At 39.4% G+C, this 16,042-nt stretch overlaps 1 protein-coding gene and 1 pseudogene across 6 annotated transcripts in view; one reads left to right on the top strand and one right to left on the bottom strand.

The window, feature by feature from the left end:
- Window positions 1–16,042, top strand: part of LOC102908962 (serpin B6) — a 97,245-nt gene that overhangs the window by 10,040 nt on the left and 71,163 nt on the right. For 5 of the 6 annotated variants that reach the window (XM_076573153.1, XM_076573150.1, XM_076573149.1 and 2 more), the window contains exon 2: window positions 15,392–15,481. The gene's annotated coding sequence lies outside the window, so the exon portion shown is untranslated. Of the gene's footprint in view, window positions 1–6,537; window positions 6,720–15,391; window positions 15,482–16,042 lie in introns of all 6 variants that reach the window. The other variant, XM_076573155.1, reaches the window with a different exon arrangement.
- On the bottom strand, window positions 13,670–14,214 carry LOC102917965 (large ribosomal subunit protein eL42-like; annotated as a pseudogene).

Here is a 16,042-nt window from a genome sequence, read left to right as displayed (position 1 = left end):
GAGGTTGATTCATTTGGAGTTCATTTTTGTGCAGGGTGATAAGTATAGATCTATTTATATACTTCTACATACAGACATCCAGTTAGATCAGCACCATTTGTTGAAGTTTTTTTTTCCATTGTGTTTTTCTGGCTTCTTTATTAAAAATTTGGTGTCCATAGATGTGTGGATTTATGTCTAGGCCTTTGATTCAATTCCACCAATCAACATGTCTATTTTTATGCTAATACCGTGTGGTTTTTATTACTACAGCTCTGTAGTACAGCTTGAAATCAGGGATGATGATAATCTCTGAAAGTTCTTTTATTGTTCAAGATTGTTTTAGCTATCCTGGGTTTTTTTGTTTTTCTATATGAAGCTGGGTATTGCCCTTTCAAGGTCTGTAAAGAATTGTGTTGTAATTTTGATAGGGATTGCAGTGAATCTGTAGATTTCTTTTGGTAAGATGGCCATTTTTACTACATTAATTCTACCAATACATGAACATGGGAGATCTTTCCATCTTTTGATATCTTCTTCAATTTTTTTCTTCAAAGCCTTGAAGTTCTTTTTATACAAGTGTGGGGGACCAATCCCCACCTTTTACAGGGTTTCTATGAGGAGAAAGGAATAAGGAACTTGTAGATAGAATGATAGGCCTAGCCCAGAACAGGAGAAAGACAGAAACACAGGATAGCTTAGGGATGACTTGGGTCAATACCCAACGGCCTAGAACTTTATTAAAAAGGGCTTTTTATAACAATGCCAATGGAAGTGGCAAAAGACCTCCCTCTTGCTAGATACAACCAAGTGTAGACACTTCCAAACACCTGTTACCCAGGCCAGTAATCCAGTCATCCTCTTATGCAGTCCTGCTGTATAAATCAAGCTCTGATTTCACTAGGAAACCACTGTGGGCTCCAACATACAAGTCCTTCACTCACTTGGTTAGAGTTACCTCAAGAGTTTCTTTCTTAGTCCTTTTGTCATTTGTATAGAGAAGGGATTTTTTTAAAGTAAATCTTGTATCCAGACATTTTACTGAAGATGTTTACCAGGTGGAAAAGTTCCCTGGTAAAATTTTCAGAGTTGCTATCATATCATTTGAAAATAACGACACATTACTTCTTCCTTTCCAGTTTGTATCCCCTTTATCCTTCAGTTGTCTTATTGCTCTAGCCAGAACTTCAAGTACAATATTGAATAGATATGGAGAGAGTGGACAGCCTTGTTTTGTTCATTATTTTAGTAGAATTGCTTTGAGTTTCTCTCTATTTAATTTGATGTTGGCTATAGGTTTGTTGTAAATTGCCTTTATTATGTTTATATATATCCCTTATGTCCCTAATCTGTCTAAGACTTATTATGAATGGCTGTTGTATTTTGTCAAAGCCTTTTTAGGTATCCAGGGAGATGATATGTGTTTGTTTTTTCTTTCAGTTTGTTTATATGGTGGATTACATTGACTGATTTTTTTTTTGTGAGTTGAACTATCCCTGTATCTCTGGATGTAGCCTTCTTGATCGTGGTGGATGATCTTTTTGATATGTTCTTGGACTCAGTTTTCAAATATTTTGTTGAATATTTTTACATCTATGCTCATAAAGGAAATTGATCTGTAATTCTCTTTGTTGAATCTTTGTATGGTTTGAGTATCAGGGTGACTGTGGCCTCGTAAAATGAATTTGGCAATGCTCCTTTTTCTATTTCGTGGAATAATTTGAGTAGTATTGGCATTAACTCTTCTTTGAAAATCTGGTAGAATTCTGCACTAAAACTGTCTGGACCCTGGGATTTTTTTTGGTTGGGAGACTTTTAATGACTGCATCTATTTCTTTAGGGGTTATATGTATATTTAAGTTGCTTAGCTGATCCTGATTTAACTTTGGAAGGTGGTATCTATTGAGAAATTATCTATTTCTTTTAGATTTTCCAATTTTGGGGCATATAGGTTTTTCAAGTATGGCCTAATGATTCTTTGGGTTTCCTTGGTGTCTATTTTATGTCCCCTTTTTTATTTCTGATTTTGTTAATTTGGATATTTTCTCTTAGCCTTTTAGTTAGTTTAGATAAGGGTTTGTCTATGTTATTGATTTTCTTAAAGAACCAACTCTTTATTTCAATTGATTCTTTGTATTCTCCTTGTTTCTGTTTTATTGATTTCAGCCCTCAGTTTGTTTATTTTCTGCTGTTTACTCCTCTTGAATGTGCTTGCTTCTTTTTGTTCCAGAGCTTTCAGTTGTGCTGTTAAGTTGCTAGCATGAGATATCTCTCATTTTTTAATGTAGGCATTTAGTGCTACAAACTTTCCTCTTAGCACCTATTTCATTGTGTCCCATAAGTTTGGGTATGTTGTGCATTCATTTTCATTAAATTCTAGGAAGTCTTTAATTTCTTTCTTTATTTCTGTCTTGACCCAGTGGTTATTCAGTAGAGAGTTGTTCAGTTTCCATGATTTTGTAGACTTTTTGTTGTTTCTGTTGTTGAAATCCAGCTTTATTCCATGATGGTCTGATAGGATACAGCATTGTAGGGGTGTGTATTTGAATTTAAGCTTTAGTAATGTTTCTTTTATAAACATGAGTGCCCTTGCATTTGGGGCATAGATGTTAAGAATTGAAATACCACCTTGGTGGATTTTTCCTTTGATAAGCATGAAGAGTCCTTCCCTGTCTCTTTGATTAATTATGGTTAGAAGTCTATTTTGTTAGATATGACTATACAAGCTTGCTTCCTAGATCCATTTGCTTGGAAAATCTCTTTCCAACCCTTTGCTCTGAGGTGAGATGTGTTTCTTTTATGCAGCAGAAAGATGGAGCCTGTTTTCACATCCTTTCTGTCTTTTTGTTGGGGAATTGAGTCCATTGATATTTAGAGATATCAATGACCAATGATTGTTAATTCCTGTTATTTTGTTTATGTTGGTGGTGGTGATGATGTGAGTGTGCATGTGCCTTCTTTCTGTTGATTTTGTTGATGTGAGATTATTTTCTGCATTTCCATGGGTGTAGTTAACCTCCTTGGGTTGTAATTTTCTTTCTAGTATCTTCTGTTGGGCTGGATTTATAGATAGATATTATTTAAATTTGACTTTATCATGGAATGTCTTGTTTTCTCCATCTATGATGACTGAAAGTTTTGCTTGGCATAGTAGTCAGGGCTGCCATTTGAGGTCTTTTAGAGTCTGCAGGACACCTGTCCAGGCCCTTCTGCCTTTTAGACAGAAGTCGGGTGTAATTCTAATAGTTACCTTTATATATTATTTGCTCTTTTTCCTTTGTAGGTTTTAATATCCATTCTTGGTTCTGTATGTCTAGTGTTTTGGTTATTATGTGGTGAAGGGACTTACTTTTCTGGTCCAGTCTATTTGGTGTTCTGTATGCTTTTTGTATCTTTATCAGCATCTCCTTCTTTAAGTTAGGAAAAATTTCTTCTATATTTTGTTGAAAATATTTTCTGGGCCTTTGAGCTGGGATTCTTCTCCTCCTTCTATTCTTGTTATTCTTAGGTTTGGTCTTTTCATACTGTCCCAGATTTCCTGGATGGTTTGGGGGGATCTTTTAGATTTATTTATTTATTTATTTATTTATTTATTTATTTATTTATTTATTTATTTTGGCCATTGTATGTATTTCTCCCATGGTATCTTTAATACCTGAGATTATCTCTTCCATCTCTTGTAATCTGTAAGTGATGCTTGTGTCTGTAGTTCCTCTTCACGTACCTAGATTTCACATTTTCAGAATTCCCTCAGTTTGTGTTTTCTTTATTGATTTTATTTCCATTTTCAGATCCTGAACACTTTTATTTGTTTTCCTTCAACTGTTTTTTTTTCTTGGCTTTCTTTAAGAGATTTACTCATTTCCTCCCATCTTTTGTTTGTCTTTCCCTCAATTTATTTATTTATTTATTTTTTTTTTTTAAATGAAAGTTTTGGATAATTTATTTATTTTTTTTTTGTGATATATATTTTTTATTTTACAATACCATTCAGTTCTACATATCAGCCTTGGGTTCCCCTATTCTCCCCCCTCCCATGCCCTCCCCTTACCCCCAGCCCACCCTCCATTCCCATCTCCTCCAGGACAAGTCCTCCCCCGAGGACTGTGATCGACTTGGTAGACTCAGTCCAGGGAGGTCCAGTCCCTTCCTCCCAGACTGAGCCAAGTGTCCCTGCATAAGTTCCTGGTTTCAAACAGCCAACTCATGGAATGAGCACAGGACTTGGTCCCACTGCCTAAATGCCTCCCAAACTGATCAAGCCAATCAACTGTCTCACCTATTCAGAGGGCCTGATCCAGCTGGGAGCCCCTCAGTCTTTGGTTCATAGTTCATGTGTTTCCATTCATTTGGCTATTTTTTTTTCAATAATTGAGTAAAACTGAAATTTATTATATGCCACAGTCGTCCTACGGACCTCCATGCTATATATATATAGCCTCTATGGTTCTATGGGTTGTGGTCTGATTGTTCATTTTATATCTAGAATCCACCAATGAGTGAGTACATACCATAACTGTCTTTCTGGGTTTGGGTTACCTCACTCAGGATGATATTTTCTAGTTCCATCCATTTGCCTGCAAATTTCATGCTTTCATTGTTTTTCTCTGCTGAGTAGTACTCCATTGTGTATATGTACCACATTTTTTTCATCCATTCTTCCGTTGATGGGCCCTCAATTTATTTTAAGGGATTTATTCACTTCTTCTTTAATGACCTCTATCATTTTCATTAAGTTGCCTTTAAGGTCTTTTTCTTGTGCTTCAGTTGGGTTGGACTATTCAGGGCTTGCTGTAGTAGGATAGCTGTATTCTGGTGATGACATATTGCCCAGGCTTTATTGATTTTGTTCTTATGCTGGCATCCAAACATCTGGGTTTGGGGTAATAAGTCTAGGGCCGATTTCTGGGTTTGTCTTTGTTGGTGTTTTGTTCCTTGGTTTCTGTTTCCTCTCTTGTCTTCTGTGCTGTGTGGCCTGTGGTTGAGCATGGGGTCTACACCTGAGTTGAGCTCTAGAGTTCTGATAGCCTGTGTGGCCTGTGACCTAGCAGGGAATCTCTGCCTGAGTTGGAGGCTGATACATAGTGATGAGGAGGGGAGGAGGGTTGGGTGGCACATGTAGAATGGAGGAGGTCTGCAGGCAGGTGGCCTACCTGGAGTTCTGGTGGTCAATGTGGCCTGTGGTCCAGCAGGGAGTCTCCACCTGAGTTAAAGGCTGGGATATGGTGACAAGGACGGGAGGATTGGGGATGGTGTATGTGGGGGTGTACTGAGAGACTGGAGGAGGCCCAAGGGTGGGCAGCCTACCTACTCTTCTGGCAGGTGTGGCCTGTGTTTGGGTGGGGTGTACTGTCAGAGTTAGGGACTAGGGCACAGCATTGAGGAGGGGAGGGGCAACTGAGGATTGGGTCTGTTGGAAGCTAGAGAGTGGGGAGTGTCATCAGGCTGGCCATCTACCTGGTCTTCTGGCAGGCATGGCCTGTGGTTGGGTCAATATAAAGCTTCTAACTCAACTCAGTTATTAAAAAGCAGAATTCATGAGGATATACACAGAGACCAATGTAAATTTCCCAGACACAGAGTTATCTTAAGATTAGTGAGGCAATCCATAGAACTTGCTTCCTCAGCAGGTTAAAGTTGAAAATGTGGTTATCTATAAGTGTGTATCAAAGTATTTAATAGTATTCATTAACCATTCATAACAGCGGTGAATGTGTAGATGATCACATAATAAGGTGACAAACATCACCACAGGAAGTGAAGACAGCTTGGAGATTCACTGTTTTTACAAAAAGCAGAAGCAAGCTGCTTTTTGCTAGAAAGAGATATTGACTCATCCCTTGAGGTTGCTCCTTGCAAATATGTCCTAAGATATTGAGATTCCTCTAAAAGCACAAAACAGCAGAAAAAAGTACAAAATTTATAAAAGGAGAAATTATCATTAATCACACAAGAATTACATCAAACATGTACATAAGTTCTCTGATCTGGGAGATCTCAGGGGCCCCATGTGGAGGAGCAGAGCTACAGCTGCCATATGGACCACTCAGCTGAATGCAGATCTGCAAGAAAGCTAGAGAGCCTGAGAAGCAAAGAAAAGATGCAGAGAAGGCAGAATCAGAGAGAACACCTTGCTTAATTTTCTGAAGACAGACAGTGGACACTGTTCTCTGCCTTGTGCATGAATATGAGTGTACACATTGACTTGCTTACACATGAAGATGACAAGATAAGACAGTGCTTCGGATATTGAGTATGTCCCCCAGAAGTTCGTGTGCTGGGTTCTTGGTCTTCAGTGTGGCTGTGTTGAAGTGGTAGAACATTTAAGAGGTGGGCCTAATAGAAAAGTGATCAGAATTATCAGGAGAACTCAGCTCCCTCAAGAATGGGGCGGGGTGGGAGCAGAGAGATGGAAAGGGAGGAGAGATTGAGCAGGAGCCTGGGTAGGGTAGTGAGGCAGCCAGACAGCAAGCATTTGGCAGCCTGGGGCATAGGCATGCACTTTTCCCTCCTCTATCACTAGTGCAGGACCTAGAGATTGTACCTCTATCATCTTAGGTAACTTCTGTAGAAGTACAAATAACTTGCAAGACGGCTTTGACTACATAGACCAAGATCCTCCTTTTGGAAAACTGAACACAAGTTCGAATGGTTTGGGTCCTCATACTAGCACACCATTTGATATGCCAAGCAGAGGACACAATGAAGACAGGGGCTGTGGCATTGCTCCATCAGCTTCAGTAAGTATTCTTTTGATTACCCTTCCCATCTCTAAGCTCCTCTACATCCTCTTCTAAGCAGTTATCAGCAGCACTGGCATCAAAGTCAGAAAAGTTTGGAAAAATGGCATCATTACATGGAGTCAATGGTGAAGCACTCAGCTTGGCTGAAGAAACCTTTAGTTCTAATCCAGCCATGGTTAGGAGGCAGAAAGTTGCCTTCAGCATCATATTTTCCTTTTGGAGAATGAACAGCACCAGGGAACTTCCAAGACCCATGCCCACCCTTCCCCCATACTCTGAATCTCACATGATCAGGTTTGAAGAGAACAATTGAAAAAGCCAAGATCTACTGTAGAAAGAGAGCAGGGTCAAGTGTTCATGTCCAGTTTTGTAGCTAAAGTTTTCCTGGTTCTGTTCAGCTCCTACAGCCAGCTGCTTGGACCCAAGTAAACACACAGAGACTTATATTATTTATAAACTGTATGGCCGTGGCAGGCTTCTTGATATCTGTTCTTATATCTTAAATTAACCCATATCTATTAATCTATACCTTGCCATGTGGCTTGTGGCTTACCGGTACTTTTACATCTTGCTTCCTCTGTGTCTGGCTGGCGACTCCTGACTCAGCTTTCCTGTTCCCAGAATTCTCTTCTCTGCTTGTTCCACCTATACTTCCTGCCTGGTTACTGGCCAATCAGCATTTTATCAACCAATCAGAGCAACACATTCAGAGCATTCAGAGCATATCCACAGCACAGTTTTATGTCAGCTGTCTGATAAAAGCTCTCAGAGAATTGAGAATGACTATCTGGAACTTGCATTCTGTTCCAAGATTAGCTGATCAGTGTGGCTTACCATGATATCAGGCACTTAGGGAAAAGAAATAGCTCTACCATTGCTTTTGCAAGGAATTTACATCTGATTGAACAAATTAACAAACCAAATTTTGCTGTCTTTCTGACTGCAGTGCTAACTTACTATTTGAGCTGGCTCTAAACTGCCATGCCTTTTGATCACCCTACCACTAAATCTCTTGTTGGTGGCTAAACTTCTCAGTTGGTGGCTAAAACATCCATATACTCTTCTCTGGCTTAGTACTTAATTGGACTGTTCAGAGAATTTGTGGGATAAAATAAGGAACATGTAGAGTTTGTAGCTTGTACTGACTGTCCAAACCAATCATAGAAAGGAGATTGCCCCACAAAAAGGGAAGGGAGGTTTGAATTGTCAGGCTATACCCTCACCCCTCTCCCATTGCTAGTAGCTCTGCTCTGCTTTTTTGAAGCAATATGGGTAAACTTAAGTTATCCATTTCAGAGGCTGTTCACCATGGTACTGGGTACTTAACTATCAACCCAAAAGATAAGGTGATTCTTAGTGGGATGAGTTGTGATGGGGCAGGGTGAGAGCATTCTTACATCTTATACATTGTTTAACTGTTTCTGAACTTCATTCTCTAGATGCTAGTGGAACCCTTTTCTACCCAAAGTTGTAACCATCAAAAATGTTTGGAGACATTTTCAAATTTCCCTGGGGAGAGGGGCAATAAAAGAAACTCTTATGAGAACCACTGCCTGGAGGATGGCTTGCCTGGGGAAAAAGGAGGACAAAAGGAAAGTGGTACTCTAATCTCATTGACTGCAGCGTTAAGTTGGATGTCTTATCTGTCACTTGGTTCTTGCAGTTGGTGATAGCATCCTCAAGCCATGTGTGTAGGCATGGTATAGGAATCTAGCACTGGGTGGATGAGACTGGATTACATATCCAGGTTCACATAGCCTCACACTCAGCAAGTATTAAGAGTGACAAGATATGCTTACACAATACTCTGTTCCAGCCACATGCTGGAACAGAGTTGAGTTATAAGCTGCTCAGGCCTCAATAGTCAACTGCCTGATGGACAAGGTTGATCCATATTCAGGCCATTTCAGAAAATCCTACTGATTGGATAAGAGCATGCAAGGGATGTAAGAGTGAGAGTGGGATGGAGGTGGCAGTATAAGTCCCAAAGGCCTATTGTGGGGTTCATTTCTGAAGACAAATCACTTAGCTTTTCTGTGCCCCTCATATGTCCTTCCCTCTGTCTGTCTCTGTCTCTCTGTTCTAAGGATGGAATCTAAAACCTTCCATGTGGCTAAACAAGCATTCTGCACCTGTCAGATGGGATGTGGGCAAGACTTACTGTGTAGTTGTGGAATGTGATTAGGTGTACAAAGCACCTTTGTTGTGGATAGTGTTGCTGAAAATATATAGTGGCACGTGTACACACACACACACACACACACACACACACACACACACACACATACACACAGAGAGAGATGGATGTAGTCATCTTCAGAGAATGCTTACTTGAGGAACTATTCAACTGGCATTTTCTAGGAAAAGCAGTAGACTGGGAAAAAGTACTTTAGTCTTAGAAAACAACATGTTTCAATAACTGTAACAAAAGCTGATGGCACAAAATGAGCACTGTATTTAGTGCTTCATACACCTACTAATGAATTAAATTCTCACTCCTACTCCTATCCCTATTTTATAGCAATAAAAATACTTGCTTGTCAAATTAACAAGTGAACCTGACCCCCAAGCTTCTCTGAGTTTTTGCCTTGCCATATGATCTCTTCCTCACATGTTCTTACCATAATAAGTAACACCATCTACTTTGAAGCATTGACTGGAAGTTAAAGACATGGGGCCACCCGGTATTAGACTTTCAGCCTCCCAAACTATGAGCTTAAAAAAAAACTTTCTTTATGAAGTATTCAGCTACATATATTTTGTTATAATAATAAAAAGGAGATTAAGACAGAGACTACAGAAAGTTTTGCCACAACAGCAAACTTATTTCTGTATTTGTTCCATTCTTTCTCTTCAGTTTTTATGCTCTGTGTCTAGTTTTTACATTGCTGGGAAAGACAGTCTAACATGTCACCTGGGCATCTGTATGAGTTCCTGCTAGGTTTTAGTGCTTCATTCTTTTCATTGCTGTGACAGAATATCCGACAAAAGTAAGGGAAGGGAAGGGGAGGGGAGGGGAAGGGAAGGGGAGGGGAGGGGAGGGAGGGAGGGAGGAGGGAGAGAGGGAGGGAGGGAGGGAGGGAAGAAGGAAGAATTTGTTGGGCTTTCTCGTTGGACTTTCTTTGGACTGCTAACCCCTAAATAATAATAAAAAACAGACATATTATTAATTATGAAAGCTTGGCCTTTAGCTTAGGCTTGTCTCCAATTAGTTCTTATAATTTAAATTAACCTATTTCTATTATCTACATTCTGCTGCATGATCTTTCTCTCTCCTCCTTTCTGTATATCCGACTCCTTCTGTGTCTCACTGGTGCCTCTCACGTGCCTAGATTCATCTCCTGAGTTCCTCTCCCAGAAATCCTGCTTGCCCTCTCCTGCCTAGCTATTAGTTGTTCAGCTCTTTATTAAACCAATCAGAATAAAACAGCGACACATTTTCACACAGTGTGATCAATAGGATGCAATAGGGCATCCATGTTCAGCCTATAGGCCCAGACTTTTTGTGAAGTAGGAATTTTGAAGTACCGTCCTACCTTGTCTTGGTAAAGTTTGGCAGTCACTTTCTTTTGTATCCTGCTTGTCCAATTTGTACAGCATACTGTCAGCAGTTGAGGCAAGGGCTTTTTATTTTTTATTTTTTATTTTTGGTCCTTAACTTTTCCACAGTGAAAGCAAACTCCATATGGAGGTTCTTCAATGTCCATCATCTTCTCTGAAGTAGAGTGGTGCTGCCAGGAACAGATACATCTCATTGTCATGAAAAGCCTTATGTTATTAAAACATCTTAAATGCCATATTCTGTAGATCTCTGAAGTGTTTGAAGACCACCTATCTTACCTAAAATATATCTGTTTAACCTTGAAAGCAAACATACCTAACATGACTATAAGCTTGATTATTATAGATGACTGACTACTAACCTGCATTTCTTAATTATCCTAAATAGTTTATAATAATAGCTTTCAAGGACTAGAACTTTACATTTTTAAATGAGCTGCATAGATACAATACCTTAAGAGTAGAAACGTATATACAGTATGTTGGAACAAAAAAATCTGAAATTTTTATCAATATTACAAAAACCCATACCAGTTTAAAATGTTTGAGATTAATAGTTGCTTTTTAGTTTAAAAGTAGATTCAGTAATCTACGCCCTTTTTCCCTATTATTCCTATATTCCCTCTTTTTTATCTTAAGATCTCTGGATCTAACTTTTTTGCTTAGTTTCTTCCCTGAACATGACCAATAACAACTTGCAAACAACCCCCCTAAATAGTGATAAACATACATAATCCATTGAATGACCAAAAAACCCACCCACCACACCTCTTGGGCATGTGGGCATTGTGCTCTTAAAATTACTTCCTACTGTTTCGGGGTGATGGCATCTTTAGGTGGCCCTGAGAAAATTGAGATAATGGCCAAGTCTTAGGAGAGCTCGTCTCTGTGTGATGGGAAAGTGCAGGGCTTATCTGAAGTCCCAGAGTGGTCTATGAGGCTGGACCATCTTAGCTAGCAGCTTTGAAGTTGTTCTGAATGCAGACTTTTGAGGAAGCAGCAACAGAGGCATTCTGAGAGACTGGATTGCCTGGGCTACTTGTCCTCCTTGATGTCTGCCCCCCCCCTTTTTTTTCTGAAAACACACAAACTTTTAAAGGTAACATACATATCTGCATTAACACAAGTATGAAATGTGTGATGTGCACAAGTCAACTAAAGATGATTCTCTGTTCTATGTTTTAGCAAGTAAAAGAAATACGTCAACCTTATAAATTCATTTGACTGGATAACCAAACCAGTAGAAATCTCTATCCATGCCATATGAAAGAATGGCTTGTAATAAGTCTCAAAGACTCTGTAGCCAACAAGATTTATATCTCATCCAGTCTTAGAGCTGTTCTTATAGCCAAGCAAGCTTATTAAGAAGCACAGCATCTTATGTACTATTTTCAGGAAGGAAAATTGTAGTCAGACTTTTGGCCAAGGTCAGCAGAAAGTTGGCAAAAAGAACACAGAATACCTCAGACACAACTGCCTTAGGACTGATAACCACATCCCAGGAGGAAGAGTTGAGTGCCCAGAACCTGCAGCTTTGACTCCTCAGCACTGGCTATAATGTCAAACCAGCCTTTCCAATTCTGATCCTAGACAAGGACACAATTAAAATTCTCTTTGTCTTATCGTTAGGGCCCCTAAGAAAGTCTTTGACTTCCTGCTGTCTACTGTTTCATATGAAACTTAAGGCACTCTCTTAACTCTGAACACCTATAAAATAAAATAAAAATTTAAGTTATATACTCTTGTGTACATTGGCACAGAATAAACATTACCATTCCAAAAGAATAGGAGGTTAGTAAGGAAAATCATGCCAAGGCCATACCTAAACCCAACAGGACAAACACCATTTCCTTTACCTCCATGACTGATAGCTGAAGCTCTTGAGGGTGTCTTCTCCCTTATTCAGTCTGAGACTCCAGTCCATGGCATGGTGTTGCTCACATTTAGGGTGGGTTTTCTCCAACTTCTAGAAATGCATTCATAGTCAGGCCTAGGAATGTGTCTCTTAGGTAATTCCAAATCCAGTTAAGTTGATAATAAATATTAACAAATAATAACAATTAACAAACAAATAATAACAATTAATTAACAAATTAATAAATATTTCTGAGAGTGTCAGAAATACTTGACTGCTTTACCTAGACAGTTTCTTAGGATGTATTTGCAAGGAGCAACCTCAAGAAATAGTCAACATCTCATCTCACTCCTACAAAGAACAGCTTGCTCCTTTTTTTTTTTTTTTTTAAAGAGCATAGAACCTTCAAGTTCAGTGTTCCTTCCTGTAATGTAATAGATGCATCCCCTTGTGCAAATCCAATGAGGAAGCTTTTTCTTGCCTTTCCAGGGGTTTGAGTGGTCTAGGGAACCAACACAAAGAGGATATGATAAGCATTAACTACTGCTTTGCTGGGAGTCTTTTTGTCTCTGCCCTCCAAAACGTGTGTCTTCTTCAGTGTCTTTGGAACGAAATGTAGCTGGCAAGCTTGAAACAAAGAATTCCCAGAACCAAGTCTGTTGTGATAAATGCCTTTAATTCTAGCACTTGGGAGGCAGAGACAGGCAGATCTCCATGAGTTTGAGAGGAGCCTGCTCAACATAGTGAGTTCCAGGCCAGCCAGGGCTACCTTGCCAAATAATTGTTAGAATTTACAATAATAATAACAATAATAATATAGTTTTAAATTAAAAATGTAATTCTTGATAGTGTAACTCTCCTTGGTACATTTCTTATGTTAAATACTTTTAATGACATCATGTTATATGTTACATACATAATATCATCTTACTTTTTCCTAGTAAGTTTATACCATTATACAAAAGTGGTAGGCTTTGCTGGGTGTGGTGAGGCATGCCTTAAATCCTGTAGCTTGAGAGGCAGAGGCAAGAGGATCTCTGTGAGTTCAAGGCCAGCCTGGTCTATGTGGTGAGTTCCAGGACAGCCAGGACTACATAGAGAGACTCTATGTCTTAGTTAGGGTTTCTGTTGCTGTGAAGAGACACCATGACCATGGCAACTCTTATAAAGGAAAGCATTTAATTGGGACAGGTTACAGTTCAGAGGGTTAGTCCATTACCATCATGGTGTAAGATGGCAGTGTGTATGTAGGCAGACATGATGCTGGAGGAGGAGCTGAGAGTTTTATATCTTGTTCCACAGGCAACAGGAAGTGAACTGTGACACTGGACATAGCTTGAGCATAGGAGACCTTAAAGCTCACCCCCACAGTGACACACTTCCTCTAACAAGGCTACTCCTACTCCAACAAGGTCTCACCCAATAGTGCCATTCCCTTTGGGGGCCGTTTTCTTTCAAATCATCACACCATGTCTCCAAAAAAAAAAAAAAAAAAAAAAAAGGTGGTAGACCTTCTTCAATTAAGCCCATATTTGTTCTTTTTTTTTCACTTAATACATTTGTCACTTTTTTCCAAGTGAGTAAAAGTCCATGATTTTATTGTCCTCATAACAAAATCAGCTTAGAACTGGATCACTTGGCCCTTTCTCTTCTTAACGCCTCCCAGTTGAAAATGCTTGCATCTCTTACTAGAAAGTATTCTCTTAGATCTGCAGTTAGGCTCAACATACTCAAGTCTCAGCATTATTCTTTATCATTTTAGCCTTTTGTGCAAAATAGGCTTAGTCTGCCCATCATAGCAAGTCCATTTCCTGTCCTAACACCACTTTCCCTGGGCATATAAAGAATCCTTGCTCTTCTTGTGCTGTATCACTTTGTGGGGTTGGTGCTTGCCACATTTCTTGCAGAAAGTCTGATGGGTCTTAGGAATGTTTTTCATGTTTGCTGGAACAATACAGACAGAGAAAGAAAGGGGTAGGGCCAGCAATGGAAGTTTATCTCATTTGTCACTTTTTAATAATGCCCTTAAGATAAATTCTCAGGGAAGAGGATAAAGTAAAAAATGTATGTAATGAATGTTTTCTTCACAAACTGTTTCAGTAATTCCTGGAAGAAAAGTAGTAATGACAAAAGAAAATCTAGCTTCACTGTCATTCCAGTGATTGAAAATAATTGTTAGTGAAGAATATGCTTCATGAAAACACAAATTGTATCATGGGGATATGAGTCCAGGTATCTTCAGTTCATCCCTTGAAATCTTAGATTTCATTTTTTATAAAATAGTAAATCGTAGTTCACAAAAGCCATTCATCATTGCATTCTGATTGTTTCTCATGGAGCCTTTAAGTACCTCCTTAAACAGAGAAGTCTGACCAATCAGGAGCTAGAAACCAAGCTAAAGATATGTTTCTGGTTGGTTGGTTTGGGATGGGGGGATGTCTCTCTATTATGTAACTCTAGCTGCCCCGAAACTCTATATGTAGACCAGTCTGACCTCAGACTCACAGAGATCCACCTGCCTCTGTCTCCAGAGGACTGGAATTAAAGGTATGCAGTACACCCAGCTAAGCTGAAGATGTTTAATGTAAGAATTAACTGTGGTAGAAGAGTGACCATAGACATAAAGAAGTCTAAACAAAGAGGAGAGCATCCAGGGAAGACTTAGATCTGTTGACAAATGTGTGGCTCAGCCAACAGTAGGTTTGCTAAGACCAGCACTGGTCTAGAGTGGTAGGGAAAGCAATAGGCCACCATGGGAAGTGTCGGCAGGCCAGCAGCATTCAGAAAAGGCTCAGGGGCCAGGGGGTGTATGGGTGTGGTATGTCTTCTAACCCTCTGGCCAGGTAGAACAAAGATGGTATTAAGGCTTCTCTACAGAGAGAGTGGCCAAAGTTAGGTTTGTTTAGGCCCAGGATGGTATCTGGGCAGGCTCCCTGGAGATCCTTATTCCACATAGCAAACAAATCCCATGTACTGGAACCCACTGAGGGTCTCTTCTTCCTGCCCTTCCAGAATCCTCCCAAAATGAAGGATGATAAATTTCTGCTTGCTTTTAGAGTACATATTAATGTAGATGGGTACTTATAATTGACTATTTCTAAACAACTCTGTATGTTTTAGTAGCTAATTCAGTATGTTGAATATTACTGCTCAAAATACCAAGGGGCATGTTGTGAATGGGTTTTTCTTTTCAGAAGTCTGTGGCTTCTGGTCTCACCATGTCACTATTGCTTTTTCCTTTGTTATGATGCAGCCTCAGAAGCTAGAGTCATTTCTTGAACACCACAGAAGTACGGCATTTTTGGACAGGCTGAACCTGCAGCTCCCTCTGGAAGTAACAAAGGTAGGAAAGAATTGTTTAGAAATTATCACCTATGAGTAAATAACACTCTAAATGTTCTTGAGAGAAAATTAAATACCAGCTTACTAAAAAGGAACCCCTTCTCAGTGTGAGGACAAAATATATGGAATATATATTTTTCCTATAATTTGATACTTACAGAGTTTGGGATTTCTTATTGTGGTAGGTTCAAATTGTGTTAGAAAATTAGAGGGGGGTGTTTCTTGTGGTCGAAGCCTGATGCTCCTCATTTCTCCAAAGTATCAGTTCTTAGACCTACTCACCAATTTCATCCTCCAAGTAGAACAGATGTTCCTCCTGGATTAATGCCTTTCCCCCCTTGTGTTCCCCACCCTTTAGCTGTACTTTGTTTAGACTCTGAGATACTGGACTCAGTATTTCTCACCATTGCTTAGGGCACTGGTTCTCAACCTTCCTAATGCTGCGACCCTTTAATACAGTTATGGTGACCCCCCAACCATAAAACTATTTTCATTGCTACTTCATAACTATAATTTTTGCTACTGTTATGAATCATAATGTAAATATCTGTGTTTTCCAATT

The sequence above is a fragment of the Peromyscus maniculatus genome, chromosome 5 (assembly GCF_049852395.1).
Source record: "Peromyscus maniculatus bairdii isolate BWxNUB_F1_BW_parent chromosome 5, HU_Pman_BW_mat_3.1, whole genome shotgun sequence".
NCBI lineage: Eukaryota > Metazoa > Chordata > Mammalia > Rodentia > Cricetidae > Peromyscus > Peromyscus maniculatus.
Note: the sequence above shows the minus strand (reverse complement) of the source record. Positions and strands in the feature narration are given on the sequence as shown.